This window comes from Pelodiscus sinensis, unplaced genomic scaffold, assembly GCF_049634645.1.
Source record: "Pelodiscus sinensis isolate JC-2024 unplaced genomic scaffold, ASM4963464v1 ctg53, whole genome shotgun sequence".
NCBI classification, from domain to species: domain Eukaryota; kingdom Metazoa; phylum Chordata; order Testudines; family Trionychidae; genus Pelodiscus; species Pelodiscus sinensis.
Window position 1 is genome coordinate 462656 of NW_027465900.1, and position 22588 is coordinate 485243.

Consider the following 22588-nt stretch of genomic DNA (forward strand, 5'->3'; position numbering starts at 1 on the left):
TGCCTCTAAAGCCCTTTTTAAATATTGGCATTACATTAGCTAGCTTCCAGTCATTGGGTACAGAAGCTGATTTAAAGGCTAGGTTACAAACCATATTTAATAGTTCCGCAATTTCACATTTGAGTTCTTTCAGAATTCTTGGATGAATGCCATCTGGTCCCAGTGACTTGTTACTGTTCAGTTTATCAATTAATTCCAAAACCTCCTCCAATGACACTTCAATCTGTGACAAGTGCTCAGATTTGTCACCTACAAAGGACGGGTCAGGTTTGGGAATCTCCCTAACATCCTCAGCCGTGAAGACTGAAGCAAAGAATTCATTTAGTTTCTCCGCAATGACTTTATCATCTTTAAGTGCTCCTTTTGTATCTCGATCATCCAGAGGCCCCACTGGTTGGTCAGCAGGCTTCCTGCTTCTCATGTACTTAAAAAGCATTTTTGTTATTACCTTTTGAGTTTTTGGCTGGCTGTTCTTCAAACTATTTTTGGCTTTTCTTATTACATTTTTACATTTAATTTGGCAGTGTTTATGCTCCTTTCTATTTACCTCACTAGGCTCGGACTTCCACTTTTTAAGAGATGTCTTTTTATCTCTTACTGCTTCTTTTAGTCTCTGCATACAGAGCCAGAAATGAGCAAGACAAATATAGTAGACTGGGCTAAATTGGTTACAAGTAAGTTAGATGATGACAGAATTGGCCAGTCTTAAAAGCACAGGTCTCTTCTTTTGTGCACTTGGTCGTTTGTCACCTGAGAGTCATTGTCCGTCTTACTGCATGAGCCTAGCTGTGTGAGTCCTCAGCAGGCCCAGTGCTGATAGGAGAGTTCACTTCCTGGTTCCTAGTGATAAAAACACCAATTTCTTCATCCTACACACACTCGGAACAGCTGCCTTATCTGGTGTCTGGAACTTGGACAGTCTGAGTTATGCCCTGACACTGGCAAACTTACACTCCAAATGGTGCTTTGGGATAATAGCAGAGAATAGGGGGTTTGAAGTGACTTTTAGTTGTTTCTACCTAGTGGAAATTAAGTATCGCCAAAGTTACAGGCTGTTAAAGCACATGTGTAATGTGCCACAACAGGCGCACCTTCTGGCTTGTATGGGAGATACACACAAAACCCTCCTCTGCCCCCCGAATGCACAATGCTGGCTAATGAGTTTTACTAAACAAATGAAATGCTACGTGTGGATAAGGGGGCAGATTCTCCCTGCTGGACAGTCATTTACACTGGCATAAAGTGAGTTTAGCTGATACTTGCTGTTCATACTGCAGAATTCTCTTTACAAGGAAGGCTGCCCTCCTTCTCCTTTTGTTCCATTAGCACTGTCACTGCACAGTTCCATCCCTTACACCTCTTCTACTCCCAGATCACCCCAGAAGCCTGACTCTCCCCTCCATTACGCCAGGCTGGCACCGGGTAGTGGTATGAGCTGCAGTGGAGTAGCGGATGTAGAACTGGTAGAGCGTGAAGACGGATCAGACCTCCTGAGCAACAGATGCCACCTTTGCTCCATAGTTGACTTTGCCTCTTTCTCCAGTAGACATTTTGCCTTCACTTATCTGCCTTTTAGAGAAAAAGCTAGATCCAAATGAAAGGCACATCTGCCAGGACCTGGGATCTTTCAGGGCTTCCTTCTCAGGCCAAAAAAAGTGGAACAAACTTAGAACCATCAGGGGAGTGTATTTAGCTTGTTAAAGAACAAGATGTCTAAATGTTCCACTTGTGTCAACATGACTTCATTTGTAATACCCGACTACGAACACGTGTGTATTTTCAGCACATAATGAAAGCGAAGTTTCATTTAGCATGGTGATGGAATTGTTCCTGACTGAAGAAGCTGTTTTAGCTCACGGAATAATGAGATTCTTCCCCCAGGTTCATCTAACACAATGTGACAACACAAATACTATTCACCGTTCTCCTGCCTCCTCAGTTATCTCCGCCTGCATTCATACGCACCTCACATGCTGGGCTGCATGGATAATGGAAGCCGCTTTTTCTCCATTCCTGATCTGGAAAAGCACTGCTGCAGATGAGTCATCGAGAGGAGAGTCTTTCTTTTCAGTTTTACCCACATGATGAGTCGCACCACTGTAAATCGTTGTGTACAACGGATACACCCAACGAATTTCACCCTCGCCTCCAATGGTGAAATCTCAGCACACGTGACCGCAAGGAGAGATGTAGAGTAGTGGTCGACGCAGTGGACTGGCAGCCAGCAGCTCTTCGATTGTAAGCCCAGGGACGAGGCGTGTAGTCCTGTCTGTGGAACGACAGTGACCATTCCATGCGGTCTCGCAGGAGGCCTCTGCAACCCTCTCAATCAGTATTTGGAAAGAAAGGAGTAGGACTATTGATGCATTAATAGCTCCCCCGTGCCCAAACCGCCCCGTACCCAAACCGCCAAGGACATCTGTGTTTCCCTGTTGCTTGTGGGATTTCTTGTGCCCTTTCCGGAAGCGTCGGGTCCAGGATACTAGACAAGACAGGCTCTTGCTCCGATCCTATTTGGCAGGTTTCTGTTCTGGACCTGTTATTGAGCACTCCCTGGGGACAACCAGCCTGCTTTCAGAATGGAGTTCCTTCAGTATCAAGCGACTGTCCAAGTAATTCACGGAATGGCTTAGGAGTCAGCGTTCCCTAATCTCATTGCTGGGTAGATGGGGCCTTTCGGGGAAAGGAGATGGGCTCTCGTTTTTCCAAAGAAAGACATTCCCTTTTTCAGACAAGGCAGATTTAGCATAACAGAAGCCTTCATTAACCTTCTCACTTGAGAAGCAAGTAGATGACTGTACTACAAATCATTAGGAGTAATGCATTGATTAACTAGCTACTAATTGTATGGACGACAAAGTCAAAGGAGACATGTCCCCAAGACAGATAGGGATGGTGTTTGCCACTATCTGCTGGCTGGGTAAAGTGTAGCGATAAAAATGGAAATCACAGAAGGAGAAATCAGAAAGGTGCTGAATTCCTGCTGAGGAATTATTGTGCCTCTGGTCAGCTAGGGAGGGTGTGCTAGCCTCTGCCACGTGGAAGTAAAACGGGCTGGAGAGCGCTTCGGCTTGGCTTGAGAAATAGCTTAACGTTGGGTGTTTTATTCTGCTCCTTTCTCTTTTGTTCCCTGGGCCAGACTTTCAGTAGCTCACATTGCATCTGCACGCTGAGATTTGCTCCCCCAAATGGCTGGGTGTGCAATTGTGGGTGCCCACACTGTCAGTGTGGCACCTTTGTTCACGCCTTTGGTCAGCTGTGACACCTGATGAATCACCGCAATGCTGTGATATTTGGCACATGCTAATTTAGAGGCAGGTTGTGGTTCTCATTCAGATAACATCCTATTTAATATTAGTCCAAGTCACTTCCGCTATTCACCTGAAAAACGGCTGTTCCAGGGTAAATGTTGCCATTTCTCTTTTTTAGTCCAAAATGTGAAAACTCCATCACCCCTAACTAAGCCTGAGAATTACTTCTGGATGCAGCTAGTCACTTTTGCATGGAAATGAACAACTTAGAATATCACGTCTATTATCATTTCTGAACAAAACTAGATTTTAATTCCGTTCTATGGTGGTGAAAGTTGAGTTTATAATCCCCACGTGAGACCACTCAAGATGGAAATCCTGGAGTCGTCATGGATATTGCTCTGAAAACATCTGTTCAATGTGCAGCCAAAAAGGTGGCTAGAATGTTAGGAACCATTGGGGATAGAAAATAAGATAGAAAATCTCATAATACCACTATATAAATCCATGGCATGCCCACTCCTTGAGTGCTGCTTGCAGTTCTGGTCCCCGGATCTTAACAAAGCTACTTTAGATTTGGACAGAGCACAGACAATGGCACCAAAGTGTGTCAGGGCACGGAGCAGCGTCTGTGCGAAGAGGGATTTGACTGTGCAGGGTAGAGAGGAGATGGCTCAGGGCAGCGGGCTGAAGTCTACACATCATGCCTGGCATGGAGAAAGAGAATCAGGAAGTGTGGTTTACCCTGTCTCGGAACAGAGAATCAATGAAAGCCGTAGGCAGCAGGCTTAAAACAAAGAAAAGGCAGCATTTCCTCACACCATGCAGTTTCCCTGGGGAACTCCTTGCCAGGGGATGTTGTGGAGGCCAAAACTATCATTGGGTTCACAAAAGAATTGCGTAAAATCATGGAGGTCGGGTCCACCAATGGCCATTAGCCAAGACTGTCAGTAACAAGGCCCCATACTCCTGGGTCCCTGAACCTCCAAAGGCAGAAGCGGGGCCCAGATGACAGGGAACGGCTCACTCAGTGATTGCCCGTTCTGCTCATTCCCGCTGAGCGCTGCAGGGAGACAGGACAGTTGTTTCCATACCACATCCCCATCCCCACTAGAGCAAGCTGAAGTGTCGGCCATCATCTCCCTTCTGACCTGCACCTGTGCCTTTCAGCCTGGCACCTCCCAAGGACGGCATCTCCTCCTCCTGCCATCCCTAGGCTGGGATGCCACTTTTCTGTGACGCTGACGGGGTTACGCTTGCTGCATCTTCAGTAGGAGATGGTTCCCTGATTCCTTATTTGTATTTCCTCACCTTACTGAGGGAGATGTGTGTCTCTCCCTGTAGGCCAGTAGCATATTGATCTCGACTTCTTGGCATATGCGTCAGTTCGTTACATAACTTCAAAGGGGCCATGGTATCACGTTTCTGTTCTACCCAGTTAGTCAGTTGCTCTGAACCAGCTGTTTCAGGTTTTCCCAAATCGCGGTGTGCCTGTTAAGTGCCAGGGTGTTCTTGGGAGCCCCTATACCATCGCGGAGGAGAAAGGTTTGAGCTGTGTGTGCATTGACTTCACTATTTGTGGGAAAGATCCCAGGCATGAGCATGCTAGCTTGGCCTTACCTTAGCATGCAGGATACATGCAAGCTACAGCCAAACCGCCAAACTCCTGTAATAGAAACATTTCATCCAGCCCATAAGGCAATAACAAATCCATAAGAATAGTTATCACTCCAGGCAAGCAAGCAGGTTAGGCCTGTAGGCTACAGAGGATCCCTGATGCCAGGGAGTAAGCACTATGGACAAATCATCCTTCATTGTTAGTGGAACAAGAAAGTAAGGAACTTGCTACCCCATTGTCGCTCTTGCACTTGATTCTCCCCTGCCTATTCCTTTCCAAGATCTATAGCTTGTGCGTGTTTCCCCATTGCTGTGCAGCAATTAATTACATTAGCTCACTAAACCTATCATTAAACAACTGCAATCTATGTTAATAGCTCCTTCGCTAATTAAATATCCATAATGTTCCTACCCTCACTCTTGAACTCCAGGCATCTCATTAGTCAACATCCAGCCCTCTTTTCCTTGTGTTTCCCTCTAGTTCCCCAGGGGAATCCCCAGGCATGGAAACTGCCTCTGAAGCAGGCCCCAGCCAGACTGTTGTGTGGGGGACACTGGAGATGGGGCGTGTATATGTGGGGCTGGCTCTTCCTCCAGCGGAGCAAGGCCCCCTGGCACCGGCCCCTGCAACACTCATCAGGAGCAGTTTGTGCAGATGAGGTTATTAACCAGGTACTGGGTCTAATCTGGCACCCTCAAAGCCAGCGGGGGGTTTGTAATGGATCTGGACAGGGCTGCTACAGTCCCATCGTGGGTGTGGTTGCAATGAAACTCCACTGGCGCTGCTGGGGAAGTGGCTGGCTTCGCTCCGCTGCTGTGGAATTTCGCTCCTTGTGTGCTGGAGACGTTTCAGCACAGGATCACCAACCAGCGAGGCAGGCGTAGGTCATGGGCGGCGGGTGTGTGAGGCAGGGGAAGGCGTTGCCAGGCAGGCAGTTTGGGAAGGCCCCACCCACACTCCACCCCCACAACCCCTACTCCAGGTGTACTGGGGCGGAGTGTTGCTGCCTCCGAGTGCCCGCCCTCCTTGTGCTCTGGGACTGGGGAGGCTGAGGCCACATGCTGCTCTGCCTCCCTGTGGTGTTGGGGGTTTGGGGGTTTGGCTTCTTTGGGGGTTGGGTAGAAGGGGAGGGGCTGGGGCCTTGCCATCCCCAGTCCTACCTTCACTTACCTTGGTGGGGGAGGGATAGCTCAGTGGGTGGAGCATTGGCCTGCTAAACCCAGGCTTGTGAGTTCAATCCTTGCAGAGGTCATTTAGGGATTTGGGGCAAAAAATTGTCAGGGATGGTACTTGGTCCTGCTGTGAGGGCAGGGGACTGGACTCAATGACCTTTCAAGGTCCCTTCCTGTTCTAGGAGATAGGCAATCTCCATCAGTATTTAAGAATACCACCCATGGTAAGATGCTGTATTCCAAAGAGATTCTCTCTCAAACTAGACATAACTTGGAAGCAGAGGAGACCGTTCTAACACATGGGCATCTTGATAGAAGTGCCAGATCGCCTGCACCAAATTCAGCTAGCAGGTCTATGGAGCTGAATTAGAGCCTGTTGCGTCTACACGCTGAAACAGAGACATGATTCCTTTTGATCTGGTGCCTTCATACAGCACTAGTGGAGCTGACTGGTCTGATTTCGAGTTCATGCCCTTGTGAAAGAGGCAAACAGTTCTCTTTAAACTCTCTGCCAACCCAGATTTTCTCTAGAGAATCAAGTGGCGCTGACACACACAGCATTTCGTCGGAGAGCAATTTGGCTCTTCAGTAAAATCTGGAAGAAATCCAAAGCGCACTGACTCATAAGTTCAGGGCTTTGTCTGTGTCGACGTGTAGAAGAATTCTACGGAGAGCGGGAATAAAGATAAAAGAACCTGAAAAGACCGTTTCCTGTCACGTTCTTAAGCAAGCGTTGATTTTTCAAAGTTTAACTTGAGTCTGAGCATTAGACTAGGCAGGTCCCTGGGGAGCTGAAATCAGATGCAACGTTGAACTCTGCCTCTGACACCAGATTACAAAAATGTGTATTAATCAATTGTACATCACTTCAGGTGCCCCAACACTAGCCTGGGAGTATATTCGCTTTGAACGTTTACACTTTTTTTTTTAATGAAAAGAGCAGCCTAATTCTTAATTAAGATGACTAGGCAGATGCAGGTTTTATTGAATTTAAATATTTATTGAATTTGCGTAATCTTTCAAAATGGATTAGACTTTGAATGGGAAAGTTAATATCATTTGGGTGATAATTTATCTGCTGAATCCACTTAGGAAACCAATCGGGAATTAGTTAAAAAGTTACCGGAGTTGGGAACTATTCTCAAAAGCTGTGTGGGAATATATTGCGGTTCCTCTCACTCGAATGTATACGCCAGACCTGGGACTCAGTGCACCAGAGAGAGGCAAAAGATACAGAAGTTCCTGATTCTGCAACCCCTTTCATGCTCCCACGGAAGCGTGTGACTGGTCTCTCTGAAGGCTGCCGGGCGATGGGTTAGGAATGGATGTCGGTGTTTGCAGGAGAGGTGCCCAAGCCCAAACCATACTGTTGTGCAGGGCTAAGGCCACTCCGAGCTGCAAAGGAAATGTTGCCTCTGAGCTCCATCACGTGCGCTGAGAATCCAGAGGCACTAGGGAACCGTGAGTGAGAGACAATTGGCGTCATTGACTTCCCGTTGGCGTCAATGACCATTTTGATCAAAAGTGACAGCCCAGTCTGACCCTTTCTGTATACGACTCAATCTGTACTCTACTGTGGTCAAGGGTCAGCACCCATTTCAGACCTGGTCCCTTTTGAACTATAAGCTGAAGGTATTTTCAGGTCTTCCACCTACTTGGGACAATTTTTGTGGTTTTATCCTAGGACACTAAAACTGGAAGGGACCTCGAGAGGTCACTGAGTCCAGTCCCCACCTCCATGGCAGAACCAAGCACCATCTAGACCAGCGGTTCTCAACGTTTTGGGCTCCGGAGCCCTTTACATGCGTAAAAATGTATGCGGAGCCCCAGCGGTCCACTGATTGTATGTGTTGTACCTATCGATGTTTCCAGTTTGTCAACCTCGCGGAGCCCCTGGAGATGTCTCGTGGAGCCCCAGGGGCTCTGCGGATCACAGTTTGAGAAACACTGGTCTAGCCCATCCCTGACAGGTCCAACCTGCTCTTCACTATCTCCAGTGACGGAGATTCCACAAACCTACGGTCCCATGTACAATGCCATTTTCCTACTGTTCTGTGTGGCTTTCTGGCTCGGTTGTTGTAAGAAACCCAGGCAGGTATCAGAGGTATTGGCCTAGCTCTTCAGGGAAGCCAGCTGGACATGCGGTGCTGTCACGTGCATGAAGGACATGAGCAGGACTAATGAAAACCATCACTGCTTCAGCAGTGCGGAGCCTGTGGCAGCATGCCTCCCAGCCTAGGCTAGCGGGGCTCACGCTCCATCTCTAAAATACCATGTAGAAGTGCCCTGGGAGGCTACTCTTGTGCTTAGCTCGGCTTGGTTCCTCTGAATGTTTGACAGCACCTTGAAAAATGTTGGCTTCAAAGCCCAACCCCTTCCCCTCACTAAGCTTCAGGGATCCCAGTTCCCGCCAAAGCGATTTCTTCACTGCTTCATGTGCCCAGCTAGCTGCTGTGAGGGCGTCCACACAACCCGTGCCAGCCTGAGACTGGACCGGGCAAGGAGGTTGCTCCTACAGGCTCCGGTGCTGCTTGGGTCAGGGCCTCACGAGAATGAGTTCAGACGGGAGCAGGATTGGGGATGCAGAGGGGAAGCTGCTTGTGGTGTCTCTTCTGTAATCTGTACCCCCCCCCCAAAGGTCCTACACCTGCCCCTTGAGCGTAATTTGCCAGGGGCAAGAGACGTTGCTCCGTTTCCAGGAATGGATGAATCTCTCTGGGGCATGGTGAATAATGCTCCCTTCTGGTCTTAACATCTGTGGCTGGAGTCTCTGGTCTGACCACTTGGTGTGGTGCGGCTTCTGACCGGAGGGGAAGACGGGGGCCGCGCCCAGGCACGGAGCGGGAGAGGCTGGAGGAGAGGGGAAGGCAGACGCTGTGACTCCAGGAAGGTGAAGAAGGCAGGTTGATATTCAGGGCCCAGTGAGGTGCCCAGAGAAACAAGTCGCCAAACCTCAAGCCAGTAGAAGCAAGACCAAGCTTTCAGTTTGCTTCCATTTTCCTCGGGGTCCATTTTGATGGGTCTACTGCCTAATGGGAGAGGCTGTCTCAGACAGCTAGGAATGAGGGGACAAGGGCCTGCACATCTCAGCATGAAAGAGAGAAATCTCTGGGCTTCGGGTGAATGCCAATGCCTTTTGCCTCTGCTTTATACTCTAGTGCTTTGAGGGAGTAGCTTATGATAATGTCTGTTGTCAGTTTTGTGCACTATGTTTCATGTTGGAACACTGTGGGCATTTATTTATTTTCTTAGCACCATTACATTTCACTTCTTGCTTACCTGCGTGCTCTGTTTGGTTGGTCCATGTATGTACTGTGTCTCAGCCTTTGTGAATTCATCTCTATTGCCCCAGCTGTGTTCCCCAGCAGAGTTCATACTTTTGGAATTGTACTCCTGAAAAGTCATTGTCTGTAGGATACAGTGGAGCATCCTCTGGGAATGCCAAGAGCAGGTGTCGGGGTTAGGGACAGGTAGAGGGGATGTCAGGGTTAGGGCAGGCGGGTGTGTCAGGGTTAGGACAGGAGGGTGGCTGGCTATAGTGTTGAGGGTGGGGACAGGCAGGGGTGTTCTGCATTTAATTCCAGTAATGACTGAGAAGTGTTTTTGAACTGGCTGGCTTTTCAGGCTTTCTAGACAGTCAGGGTCTGGATTTACTTCAGGTCTCTCCACAGCTACATCCCCTTGCAGTCATTCAGGACAGCGATACAGTAAATTCCAGATTCACTGGTGTGGCGTCCTGACAGGTCTCCTGCTGCATCAGTGATGATAAACATTCAGCTGTGCACGTTTCTGTAGGCTCCCTCAGTGTATCACGCCAGCTCTGCACAGGTAGCTAGCATCAGAGAGTTCACGAGAGCCCCCAAAGACCACAGACTCAGATAAGACACGAAGGCGCTGAGTCAGGTTTATTGTCGAATGAAGCACATTACTAGGTGTCGGTAGCCTGATGGCCTCCGAGTCCCTATATATTTGTACTCACCCGGCTCAGTTGATTTCACTGTCGCCCCTAGGCCGGCCAAGGAGGTAAGTGAGGAACCCCAATATTTATAGACAGAAATGTTTGATCTACATTATGCACCGTATGGATCATCTTACGCACCAATGACACACTTGGTGCCTCTCCTTGAACTGTCCTCCAAAGCCTTCGCTGCCCCTTGTTCTGCTTTCACTCCTGTTGTTTCCAACTATTTATCACGTACTCAGCTGGGTGTCCCTGCACTGTCCGGATGGAACGTATTTACCTGTTCCCTGGGCACCTATCTGTGCCGGCAGTTCTAATGCCGAGACACGGACTGGCAGGCAAACGTCTGCTGTGACACGGCCTGTCTGTCACTCACAGCAGAACTCTTGCTCCCTTTGGTCCAAGCACCAGACCCCTGCTTCAGACTCCTTCTTTCCCCTGCACCCCTCACTTGCATTGATGAGTCTGGAGTCCATAGTGGGGCACATGAACACTGTGTTGAGTTTTTCTCTCTCTCTTTTTTTAAGGTTGCCCTGGTGGTATTTTAATTCACCCCATCATATGGAGTTCTGCCCCAAGCCAGCCACAGACAACGAGTTTCACCAGAGAAATGCTGTCACAGGTATGTTACAAGAGAGCGAGTCCGTACTCGCTTTGTGCACTGCTTTTGCACACTGGCCTGGCGCTCTCTGGCCCGGTAATATCCGTGGTCCTGCAGGATTTTAGTTCGCCAGATTTTCACTTAGCATGGGGGTGGCCAAGTTTCCTGCTGTCCCATAAAGTTTGTTTGCAGCCCCAGTCCTGGCTTTCAGTTCTCTGCTGCTATTTAGCTCTAACTTACCCCAACTGTCTCTCAGAGCCCAGTGGCAGTGCTGGTAATGCTGCTAGACAATACCGAACTCCAGTGGTCTGGCAAATTCTCTGGTTGGGCCCTGGCCAGGGCCTGAGGATGCCAGCCTAGAGAGGTACTCCAGCATAGACCCTTATTGTGAGAGCTGCTGTGGAGGCAAACCTGCAGCAGTCCCTAGCTTGCTTATCTGTCTGAGCCAGGAGGCCTCGTAGCACAGAGGAATGGGAAGCAGGACCCAGGGAAGAGGTGATGAAGAAGCATTCATTCCATTCCAAGGTCACTTTCCCTCACCTCCGGCCCCCAGCAGATCTAGGGCCTTCTAATCGAGCGCCAGCCCCCCAGATGCTCCAGGCAGTCGGGAGGGCTCTCGACAAAGAACAGACTCGTCCGTGGTGGGTCGTCAGCCCTGGGGTGTCTGTCACTGCCCGGGGCAGACCAGTGCCGCGTCTTCCCGTGACAGCAGCCGCCCCTGATGGAGGGCGATTGCGAGGCTGTGATGGTGGGTTGCTTTGGACCGGGCTGGTTTGGTCGTTGTTGTTTCTTAGCTAGTGTCCGCTCACTGAGAAGCCGTAGGCTGAGCCCTGACTGACCAAATAGCAGAGTCTGGCAGAGCAAGACTGAAGGAGGGAGGCCGAGAAAGGGCCGTCCTAGCCGGGTTGGGATGCTTTGAAGGAAGATGCGCTAGCACAGGTGTGACAGGAGAGCTTGCACTGGGCAGAGCACTGTGGAGGGAAAGGATCCTAGAACAGCCCCTGGGAGCTGGAGGGAACACAAGAAGGAAGAACAGCTCCCATGTGAGCAGGCCGGGGTGTCCCTGTCAGGTGGCTGTTAAGGAACTGCTTAGAAACTTTTATTTGAGTAACGACTTCATTAGCATTTATTGCTTTGGACTCCTTGCCCTCTTTAATGAACCCCAGCGTGGCCCATGTTTTACACTGGCGCGTGCTTTGCCCACAGGTGGTGTTTTCACACCGCTCCCGGTAAGCCACACAAAGGGCAGGCTCCACGCAGCTTGAGCGAGTGAGAGGAGCATCCGGGTGTGAGCGGTGGGAGCAAGGCTGCCGGGGAGGCTTACGTGGGGAAGAAGCCACACGCGGGTGTCGGTGCAGAACATGACTTAGCGTTCTGTGCACAAGGCCTGTCTGTGACCTGACCAACACTCTGGCGAAGTTCTCACCTGCGTCATTCAGGAGGGTTCATCACAGTAGCCCCGAGGGCCATGTGCCATTTCTGGTTCCTTTCCTCTTCCTCCAGAGGAATGAACCTCACTGGCGCATCCTCTCCCGTGTCTCTGCCTTGCCACTGCAGGGGGGAGCTTCCCCCGGCCGCCTGAGCCTCTCCCGGGAGAGAAATGAAGCAGAAAAGCAATTGGCGGGGGAGACTCGTGCTCCCCCACTGTCTGTGCAGCCCTCGTGGTGTCCTGCTGTCGCTCGCGGGGGCTGCGCAGCGTGAGGACTGCCCGTGCAGGGAAGGAGGGTGGGACAGGAGGAGGGGCGACTCCCTTCACTGCGGTGGCCAGGAGCAGTCCCTGGGAAGGGAGCGGCATCGCCAGGAGCACAGAGCCCCTGCAGCAGAGGGAGGGGAGCAAACCCTGTTCCCCTGCAGAGTCCAAGGGGAGAGCGATTCCTGCCTGTGGGTCTCAGGGAAGGAAGATGCAGCCAGCTCACTGGGAGAGAGCCCTGCCCTCGCGCCTCTGTGCGCGGCACCAAGAGGGGGCGTTGGGAGGTGCACTGCCAGCAGGTCCAGAGAAGTGATTAGTCCCCTTTATTCGGCTCTGGTGAGGCCACATCTGGGGCATTGCATCCAGTTCTGGGCCCCCCACTACAGAAAGGATGTGGGCGCATTGGAGAGGGGCCAGCGGAGGCAACCAAAATGATTCGGGAGCTGGAGCACATGACCTGTGAGGAGAGTCTGAGGGATTTGGGCTTGTTCAGTCTGCAGAAGAGAAGAGTGAGGGGGGATTTGAGAGCAGCCTGCAACGCCCTGAAGGGGGGTTCTAAAGAGGGTGTCTCTCCAGCCTCTTTGGAACCTCCCTTCAGGTAGTTGAAGGCTGCTCTCAAATCCCCCCTCACTCTTCTCTGTTCTCAGTGGGGGCAGGTGACAGAACAAGGAGCAATGGGCTCAAGTTGCAGTGGGGGAGATCCAGGTTGGATATTAGGAAAACTCTTTCCCTAGGCGGGTGGGAACGCACTGGGCTGGGGTGGAATCTCCATCTCTTGAGGTTTTTAAGTCCCAGCTTGACACAGCCCTGGTCGGGTTGGTTTAGTTGTGGCTGGTCCTGCTTTGGGCAGGGGGCTGGACTCGACGACTCCTGAGGTCTCTTCCTGCCCAAGGGTTCTAGGAGTCTGATTCTAATTGCTCAGTGACAGTTGTTCTCCCTGCCCTGTGCCTGATCCACAGAGCGTGGGAGGCCGTAGTACCGGCTGCAGCCTGCCTCGTTACCCCAGGCTGGAGGAAGGCGGCTTTCATTCCCGCTGACTGCATGGGCAGCGCTAGTTGTAACTATGAAGCGCTGTCAGACGTGCCTCCCCACACACCTTGCCCTGCTGATGCTCGGAGAAAAATCCCTTTGCGGGTCTGGGAAGATACATTTTAACAGCCTGTGCATGGGGACCTGGCAGCACCTTCTTTTCCTCCAGACAGGACAAGTGTCACCTGAGTGTGTGAATCATGCCAGAGTGGTTGCCTCATCTCCAAACCCCTAACCCTAGCCCTTGGCTTTTCATTCTAGTCCTGAGTTGAAAATAATGCTGGGTTGGCGGATGTGACCTGTAAATGGAGCTGCCATGTTGCTGGCCTTCCCATAGCACAGATCAGTTCTGTACTCTTTGTATGGGCACTGGGTAGTGACCCACGCTGGGACGGGACCCCACCGTGCCAGGCACTGTACAGACAAGCTCCAGGAGACAGCCTCTGCCCCAGGCAGCTGGAAGTCTGAGTGTGCAGGACAGGCAGAGGGGAGCAGAGAGAACATGGAACCAAAGTGAACGGTGCCACGGTGCACAGGTCTCCCGGGAGAGCCGGGGCGTTACTCGTTAGCTGGTTTTGTTTTCCATCCTCGCTCTGTAACCGGACACGGAAACCCTGTGCGAGTGCCCGCAAATCGCGGCGTGCTGTACGACTGCGTTGGCTCCCACTTGGCCGGTGTTGGCTGGAAGTTGAGTGCAGCCCTGGAGACGTTTGGCTGGTGCTGGCCGAGAGGAGAGATGCCTGGCAGAAAGCACCAGTTACCACATATGGGAGAATGGAGGTACGCTGGGCATAGCGCCAATAAGCCCTGAGCAGGGATGCTAGAGTGCAGAGCTCTGAGGTGGCTAATCTCAGACCGTCACGCCCCTTTTCCCCAGCTGAGACCATTGCCCTTTCCAGCAGCTGCCTTTCTTTTGTCACTTCTCTTTGAATTAGCCGGCCAAAGGTGTGTTTCCTACTTTTGTCCCACAAGTGTCGTCCCCCGACCCCAAATTTCCCTGTCAGGCGTCTGTCCAACCTGCTCTTACATATCTCCAGTGATGGAGATCCCGCAACCTCCCTGACAGGTAGGAAGTTTGACACCAAATGAAATTAATGGGTAGCAGGTTTAAAACTAATAAAAGAAAGTTCTTCTTCACACAGCGTGTAGTCAACCTGTGGAACTCCTTGCCAGAGGAGGCTGTGAAGGCTAGGACTATAACAGAGTTTAAAGAGAAGCTAGGTAATTTCATGGAGGTTAGGTCCATAAAAGGCTATTAGCCAGGGGATAGAATTGGTGTCCCTGGCCTCTGTTTGTCAGAGGCTGGAGAGGGATGGCAGGACACAAATTGCTTGATCATTGTCTTCAGTCCACCCTCTCTGGTGCTGGCCACTGTCGGCAGACAGGCTACTGGGCTAGATGGACCTTTGGTCTGACCCAGTACGGCCGTTCTTATGTAATGTTCTAATGTCCAACCTAAACCTCCCTTGCTGCAATTTAAGCCCATTGCTTCTTGTCCTGTCTTCAGAGGCCAAGGAGAACAATTTTTCTCCCTTCTCCCTGAAACACCCTTTTAGATACTTGAAAACCGCTATCATGTCCCGTCTCAATCTTCTCTTTTCCAAACTAAACAAGCCCAATTCTTTCAGTCTTCTCTCATACTCATGTTCTCTAGACCCTTCATCATTCTTGTTGCTCTTCTCTGGACCCTCTCCAACTTCTACACATCTTTCTTGAAATGTGGTGCCCAGAACTGGACACAACACTCCAATTGTGGCCTGATCAGTGCAGAGCAGAGCGGAAGAATGACTTCTCGTGTCTTGCTCACAACAGTCCTGTTCATGCAGCCCAGAATCACATTTGCTTTTTTTGCAACAGTGTCACAGTGTTGACTCATATTTCGCTTGTGGTCCACTATGACCCCTAGATCCCTTTCTGCAGGACTCCTTCCTAGACAGTCGCTTCCCGTTCTCTGTGTGTGAAATGGACCGTTCCTTCCTAAGTGGAGCACTTTGCATGTGTCCTTATTAAACTTCATCCTCTTTACCTCAGACTATTTCTCTAGAATGTCCCGATCATTTTGAATTCTGACCCTTTCCTCCAAGCCACTTGCAACTCCTCCCAGCTTGGTGTCCTCTGCAAACTTTATCAGCATCCTCTCTATGTAAATCATTGATGAAGATATTGAACAGAACCAGCCCCACTTATTCTGCCCTTCCAGCATGACTGGGAACCGTTACTAACTCCTCCCTGAGCACGGTTATCCAGCCAGTGATGCACCCACCTTACAGTAGCCCGGTCTCATACTGTGATACTGTTCTGAATGTCCTCGCTGCTGGCTCTTGGATGCCATCCCCAGGCCCTTGGAGAAGCTGTCTTGCTCCCCAGCAAGATGCCTGGGTGAGACCCATGCAGCCATCGATGCTCTGCTTACAGCGGTGAGCCCTGTGATAGCCAGACATGCAGCGCCTGAGCCCGAAGTGAAGCGGGATCTTAAGCACAGCGGTTCCAGCCCGAGAGCACAACTAGGTGCTGCTGTTGACAAGTTCCTCCTCCGTGTTGTGTAGCCATTACAGTTTGCTGAGCTCTGGGGTAGTTTGTGGTTTTTCTGGGCAGATCCAGATTGCGAACACAAGGGTTGTGCCCAGCCTATTAAATAATGAATGTAAAGACAGCAGCACCTTGGCTCTAGGTCAGGTCCGTATCTGCCGCCTCAGCCCCACCTGTGACTGCAGGGCTCGGCTACCGCAGGCACGACGTGTTAACTTGCTGCCTGCCAGCTCCCCCACATGGGACAACAGAACAGCTGCTGCCTGCCTGCTGCGAATCAGCATTTGGTCTGATGACTTAATCAACATGTCAGTCTCCCCAGGCCTATTTCTGGAGTCAAACATGGCTATGAAATGTCATTTTAAAAACCCCAGATTCCAGCATTTAACGATGATTAAGTCTCTTGAGTTCCAAAAATGCCTAACAAATCCAGACTCGAGCCCTGTCCCTGATTTGGACTTGAACCCAAATTCTAAACCCCAGCCAGAACCTAATCCATACCTGCCCCGTTTTTACTTTCATCAAGCACGTCAAAGGCAATGAGTTTATGTCATGCAGAATGCTACATTGGTTCAAGTTTTCTTTGAACGTTGCCAATCTCCTTAAAAGATTTATGGGCCTGACTTGTGTGTGTTTTGGGGAGTCCGTAATGAACGTTTTGCACAGCTGTAGGTGTAGTGTTCACAGTGCCTTGTGTTGTTAACATGAATAAAAAGTGAACCAAACAGAAAACAGCAGCAGTGCCAACTAAATCAACGTCAGTGGTACAGGTACCAGAGTAATGGGGGGAGGCGAGGCATGACTGTTTGAAGTGATTTCCTCAAAGCTCAGTTAGAAAGGGCTGGAATTGCCTCTGTAGTCTTGTTAGCACTCCGCAGTCTGGTCCTGCAACTTCTCTCTCTTCCAGTCTGGGACATGTCCTGAGCAGACGGTGGTTGAGTGTGGTTGAAGAAATCTGCCCTAGGAATTAGGCTGGGCCAATCGGTTGGGATGTTGCAATTCTGAACAACATGGATGCTCCGTCTAGCCAAAAAACCCTTCACTTCATGTTGAACCTCTCTGGTCTGGCAACGTCTGCGGTGCAGTATGACTGTGGATGCTGCTCCAGTGGCAGCGGCTGGGAGCGGAGTCGGCTGCTGGGGCCAGTGGAGCCCATGGGGTAGCAGAACCCACAGGCAGTGAGAGCGCAAGGTCAGCAGGGCTGCCGGGGCTTGTGGGGCCACTAGGCCAGTAGGTCTGCTGAAGCTCACAGATACGAGGCTGGCAGGGCTGCCGGAGCCCTGCTGTCTCCTCATCCTGGGATGCTGGTGAGAGGAGGCTGTGGAAAGGAGACGAGGTGTCTGGGGAGGGGAGCCAACTGTGACGGCGCGTTGGGGTCCCCCACCTCCTGCACCCCCGTAGTGGCACGAACAGACTCCACGAGCCAGTAGAATAGAGGCGGTTTATTGCTTCGCCAGGATACAGCACAGCACAGATGGCATCAGGTTACAGGGCAGGCCTAGGATGCCTCAGCCCCCCTTGATATGGGGGGGGGGTCTCGGCTTCTAAACCCCCCAGCCTGTTGCTGAGGCTGCTTCCTCCATCCTCCCAGACAGAAACTAACTAACTCTCCTCCAGCCCTGCCCCCCAGCCAGGGCAGCATCCCCCTTCCTTTGTTCCTCCCCATGGGGGTTAGCTGATCAGACAGGTTGAGAGGGCCTCTTTGCATAATGACTCATCGCCTGTCTTGCTCGGTGGTGCTACAGACAGTGGCCAGTGAGTTAGCAAGTTACCCCGCACTACGTCACACCGACCAGGCAGACTGGCTGGCTGCCCCCTCCTCCCAGAGCTCCTCTGCACCCACAAACTCCCTTGTCTGGACCCAGCTGGGTCCCGAGGGTACCGGAGCAAGGAGGGCCCACCTGTCGGAGCTTGTGAATGGCCGAACATGGTGCTATCCCCCAGGCGGATTCCCTGAAGAGCCCATGCACATCCTTTGGCTGCTCTGTTGGTTGCCTGTCTGAACCAGCGGAAAGCAGCTGAACTTTGCATCTGGCATTTTCCATGCTGGTAAGTAGGCTGAGCTCCAGAGAGAAAAGATGGGCAAACGGTATCCGATACGCACGTTGCTCATTTGTATCACCGCTGCTCTCGTCTATCTCTCCGACTTTCCCTCTGTGTCAGGTAGTCTCAATCTTGTGCATATTTTTGACATTGTGATAAGTCGTTGTGATGGGGCGGACCAAGCCCTGAGGCCAGAGAAGGGCCATAGAAAAATCCTCCCCTCCCCCATGGACTAGAGCGGTGGTGGAGGAACCAGCCAATCAGGAACCAGGAGGGACTATAAAAGGAGCAGGAGGACTAGCACAGCTGAGTTGCAGCCCAGACCTGGAAGAGGAGAGGGAGAGGGTCAGGAGTGGCTGGCTGGCAGAACCAGGGACAGCTCCCAGCGGCCAGCTTGGATATAAAGGTAAAGCCCTGAGCTACAGCAAAGGCTTGTCTCTAGGAGGGAGGCCTTGGAGGCGCCGCTCTCCTTCAGAGTGAGGCAACAAACTGAGGGAACCGTGTCCAACTGAGAGATACTCCCCAGGGGCGCCGGGATGGGCCCCTGTTAGCGATGGACCCTGGAAGGGGTCTGTGATTGCACACAGAGTGCGACTCGGCTGGAGGGCTGAGTAGCCGCAAAGCATTTAAGAACAGAGTGCAGGGCTCCACACTCAGCGACACGGGGCGCGCGCTCGCTCTCATGCGGTGAGTGCCGGCCCCATCGCAGTCGTCGTCACTTACTCCTGGATGTCGCTGCCTGGGATGAGGTTGGCCACCTTGACACAGGAAACATTTGAGAAAATAGAACCAAACTGGACGCACCAGTGTGTGATCCCGACCCGTACTCCCACTCCCCTGGCAGTGAGGAGTTCCACCTGGGACGCCAGTGTTAACTCCAGGGAGGGTTGGCAGGGCTGGATTTCTGTTTTCCATCATTCCAGGGGGTACCATCCATGTTTATTTTTGAGTAAGCATATTATATCTTTGTTTATATTTTCATTGTTGTGTGAAATTATGGGGGTGGGTGTCTCGGACCATGATTATTTAATGGTGCCGTGATTCAAAAAGTTAAAGCTTTATAACCGTTCAAGGATAAATTGTAAACAGCGTTTGTCAAAATATACAAAGTAAACGTCTATAAATCCAACTGCAAGCGGCATTTTTCTGACTTTGCCTTCCTGTAAATTGCAGTGAAAGTACTTTGCCGTCAGTCTGTGTGTGTGCATGGAGAAACTGATGTGTGCTGACATTTACCAGTACAACTCGAATCCTTCCAAGCCTAACTATAGAGCCCCCAGGGCAGGCCCACTGATGTGGGGGAGTAAAGGGGTGATTGCCTCAGGGCTCAGCCATTCAAAGGGGTCTGGAGCTCCTGATCATTGCTGCTGTGCCAGAAATGGCCGCCAAAGCCCCGCCCCTTTGAATTGGTGCTGGAGTGCCACACCGGGCGCGCCGCGAGCCTTTGAGAGCAAGGGGTGGGGCTTGCGCTACAGTCTGAATGGCGCTAAGGTCTGTCTGCACTCGGCCCTGCCCCTTCTGGGGGCACAGAACAGGGTTCCCGCACTCCTTGCCCCAGGGCCCGCAATGGCCGTTAGCCCTGCTGACCAAGAGTGAGGTTGGAGCTGAATCATAAAACACTAGAACAGGAAGGGACCTCGAGAGGTCATCAAGTCCAGTCCCCTGCCCTCATGGCAGGACCCAGCACCATCTGGACCATCCTCGATAGATGTCTGTCTAACCCGCTCTTAAATATCTCCAGAGATGGGGATTCCACAACCTCCCTGGGCAATTTATTCCAGTGCTTAACCACCCTGACAGGCAGGAAGTGTTTCCTAACGTCCAACCTAAACCTCCCTTGCTGCAGTTTAAGCCCATTGCTTCTTGTTCTATCCTCAGAGGCCAAGGAAAACAATTTTTCTCCCTCCTCCTTGTAACACCCTTTTAGGTACTTGAAACCCGCCATCATGTCCTATCTTATTCTTCTCCTTTCCAAACTAAACAAGCCCAATTCCTTCAGTCTTCCCTCTTTTCAGCCTTCCCTGAGTGGCACAAAAAGCGGACAGAGGCCCTGCCTTCAAGTCACATCCGTAAAGTGGACCAGATCTTCAGTGGGAAGGGAAGTATCAGAGGGGTAGCCGTGTGAGTCTGGCTCTGCAAAAGTAACAAGGAGTCCTGTGGCACCTTATAGACTAACAGATGTATTGGAGCATAAGCTTTAGTGGGCAAAGACCCACTTCATCTTGCATCTGAGGAAGTGGGTCTTTGCCCATGAAAGCTTATGCTCCTACACTTCAGTTAGTCTATAAGGTGCCACAGGACTCCTTGTCGCTTCAGAGAGAAGGGAGATTCTCAGCTCTTCCTAAAGTGAGTACTGTCGGCAGGAACCTCAGGTGCAGTAGAATTTGCCGACTATCCCACCCAGGAAATTTGATTGGTCGGCACAGGGTGGCCCCTGACTTGTTCTTCTTTGGTCTGTGGAGTATTAAGTGTATGGATCTGCAATCCCAAACAAGCACCCTCCCTGACGCCCCCGCCACAACCCCTCCTCACCCTCCAACCCTGACTCCTACACCCCCCACACTCCTAGCGTTCTGCCCTAAGCCCCCACTTGATGACCGAAGCAACACTGGGTAGATGCTGGTGAGACAGAAGCAAGTTCAATTAACACAATTGTTTAGGATTAGGTATAAATTACAACATGCATCGTGGCTGAAGGCTGATTGGAGCGCCAGCAGATCATCCACTCGCAGGTTATCCCGCTTACAATTCGGGGGAACAGGGCAAAAGAATTATTGCTAAACGGTTTCACAGTTCACAAATTCTGCACCTGGGTGGCTTTTGTCTGAAGTGCTGGTTAGAGAGTCAGCATCGTCTAGTCAGCCGAACAGGGTTTGGGAGCCAAGAACTCCTGGCTTCTGGCCTGTTGGGAATAGGATTTGGAGGTTTCCGGGAAAGGGGTTCTCCAGAATGATTCTTGCAAGTTGTTGAAAAGGGAAGGAAACAAGGAAAATTCTGGGTTGGAGGAAGGGGACCTGACTCCCAAACACCCGTGAGACTGAAAATATCTAACGCCTGTTCCAGCGTGAAAGGTGAACGAGGAGATCATGAGGGATCATGCTGGGATGTCGAGTTGGAGCAACAGAGGGAGTTTAACTCGCCATCCTTACAACCCATTTCACTGAACTAAAATGACCTTTTTGCTGGAGGTGTTTTCAGAACTGTTACACGGTCCCAGTTTATTGCGACTGCCAAGAAAATCAAATTTTCATCCCAACCTCTGGTTTCTGCAGGATCCAGTTCTAATTGGTGCTGTACACTTTACTGCACCTAATTAATTCACTTGATTAATTTGCTATTAGCTACCTGCCATGAAAAATAAAGATTCCATAAATATTATTCCCCCCCCCTCCCGCCTTTGGGGCAGTAATTAGGTTAAGTAATGTGTTTAATTTTCAGTGCTTTTTAAAATAAAATAATATTTTAGGAGACTGCACCATAAAATTAGATTTTGTAAGCACCTTATCTTTAGTGCCCAGGGCACTATATTTATCCCTATTTCCAGCTCCGTAAGTCAAAATGCAACCCAAATGAAGAGGTGGATTCTAACTGGATGTTACTGTTTAGTTACTAGGTTTGTGTCTAATCTTGCTCACTCCCTTCTTATATTACTGTAATTCCATTGCAGTCAGTAGAAATGCTCCTAATTTGCCACATTTTTAGTGAAATAGCAATCCGACCCATTATATTTATCCCAAAGAGCTTGATGCACAGTTTGTTCTCTGTGTCCCAGAATGGAAAACAATTAGCGACAATCTGCCATGCTCACTCAGCTAAGGAATAGATACTCTGGGAATAGCCCCGGTGAAATTAACCTCCATTCACCTGATGATTCCTAACCCTGCATTTCACAGCCTTTAATTAGTCCACACTGGTATTCAAAGCCACCAAAATACACTGCGCATCCCTAGCATATTTATTGTCACCAAGCGAGGCTCTGAGGTCGCTGCTGAGCTGACAGCTGGGTGATATAAAGTTAGGGTCTAGTTACAATGTTGGATTCATGTTGGATTAATAAAAGCAGCTCTGTGGTAGGGCGCATGGGCACAGTCAGTGTAAGGGGAAATAAATTAAATCCTTCTGAGCCGTCTGTGCACATCAGCAGTCTGCACGTGTCTTTGAAGACACGTAGAGCCCCAGTTTTCTGACCCTTTCCCCCCAATCTGCCATGGATGTAAACGCCTGCTAATAATCACTATTGCAGTCAGCCTGGAGGGGGCGCTTCATTTTTGCTCTGGATGTTACGAGGGAGAAACTCTGCAGAGGAAACAAGAAATTCGATAAAATAATGGGATTGCTGCACCCCCGGAACCGGCGCACGTTGCCTGTCCGCGCGCGACGCTGCCTTTGACGTAGCGCCGAACCTTTGTATGTCATGGGGAGAAAACTCGACCAGCATTGCCGTCTCTGCTCTCCCTCCTCCGCAGGCTGAGGAATGAATGTCTGACACAGCAGGGGATCCCAGCTTTTTTTATACCACGGACCAGCAAACCCGGTCACCAACTTTTGACGGACCAGTAACATTTTATTTGCATGTGTGCATATTCATTATGCAAATAATGACTATGCAAACATGCAAATGCAACATTACAGGTCTGCCACTATGTACCCCAGCCCTGGTCCCCGGGGGCACCGCAAACAGCCAGCTTCAGCTG

The 22588-nt window shown here is 50.7% G+C and overlaps 1 protein-coding gene across 6 annotated transcripts in view; it reads left to right on the forward strand.

The window, feature by feature from the left end:
* Positions 1-22588, forward strand: part of LOC102462937 (5-hydroxytryptamine receptor 2A) — a 437076-nt gene that overhangs the window by 288603 nt on the left and 125885 nt on the right. For all 6 annotated transcript variants that reach the window (XM_075916247.1, XM_075916246.1, XM_075916244.1 and 3 more), the window contains one exon: positions 10530-10624. The gene's annotated coding sequence lies outside the window, so the exon portion shown is untranslated. The remainder of the gene's footprint in view (positions 1-10529; positions 10625-22588) is intronic.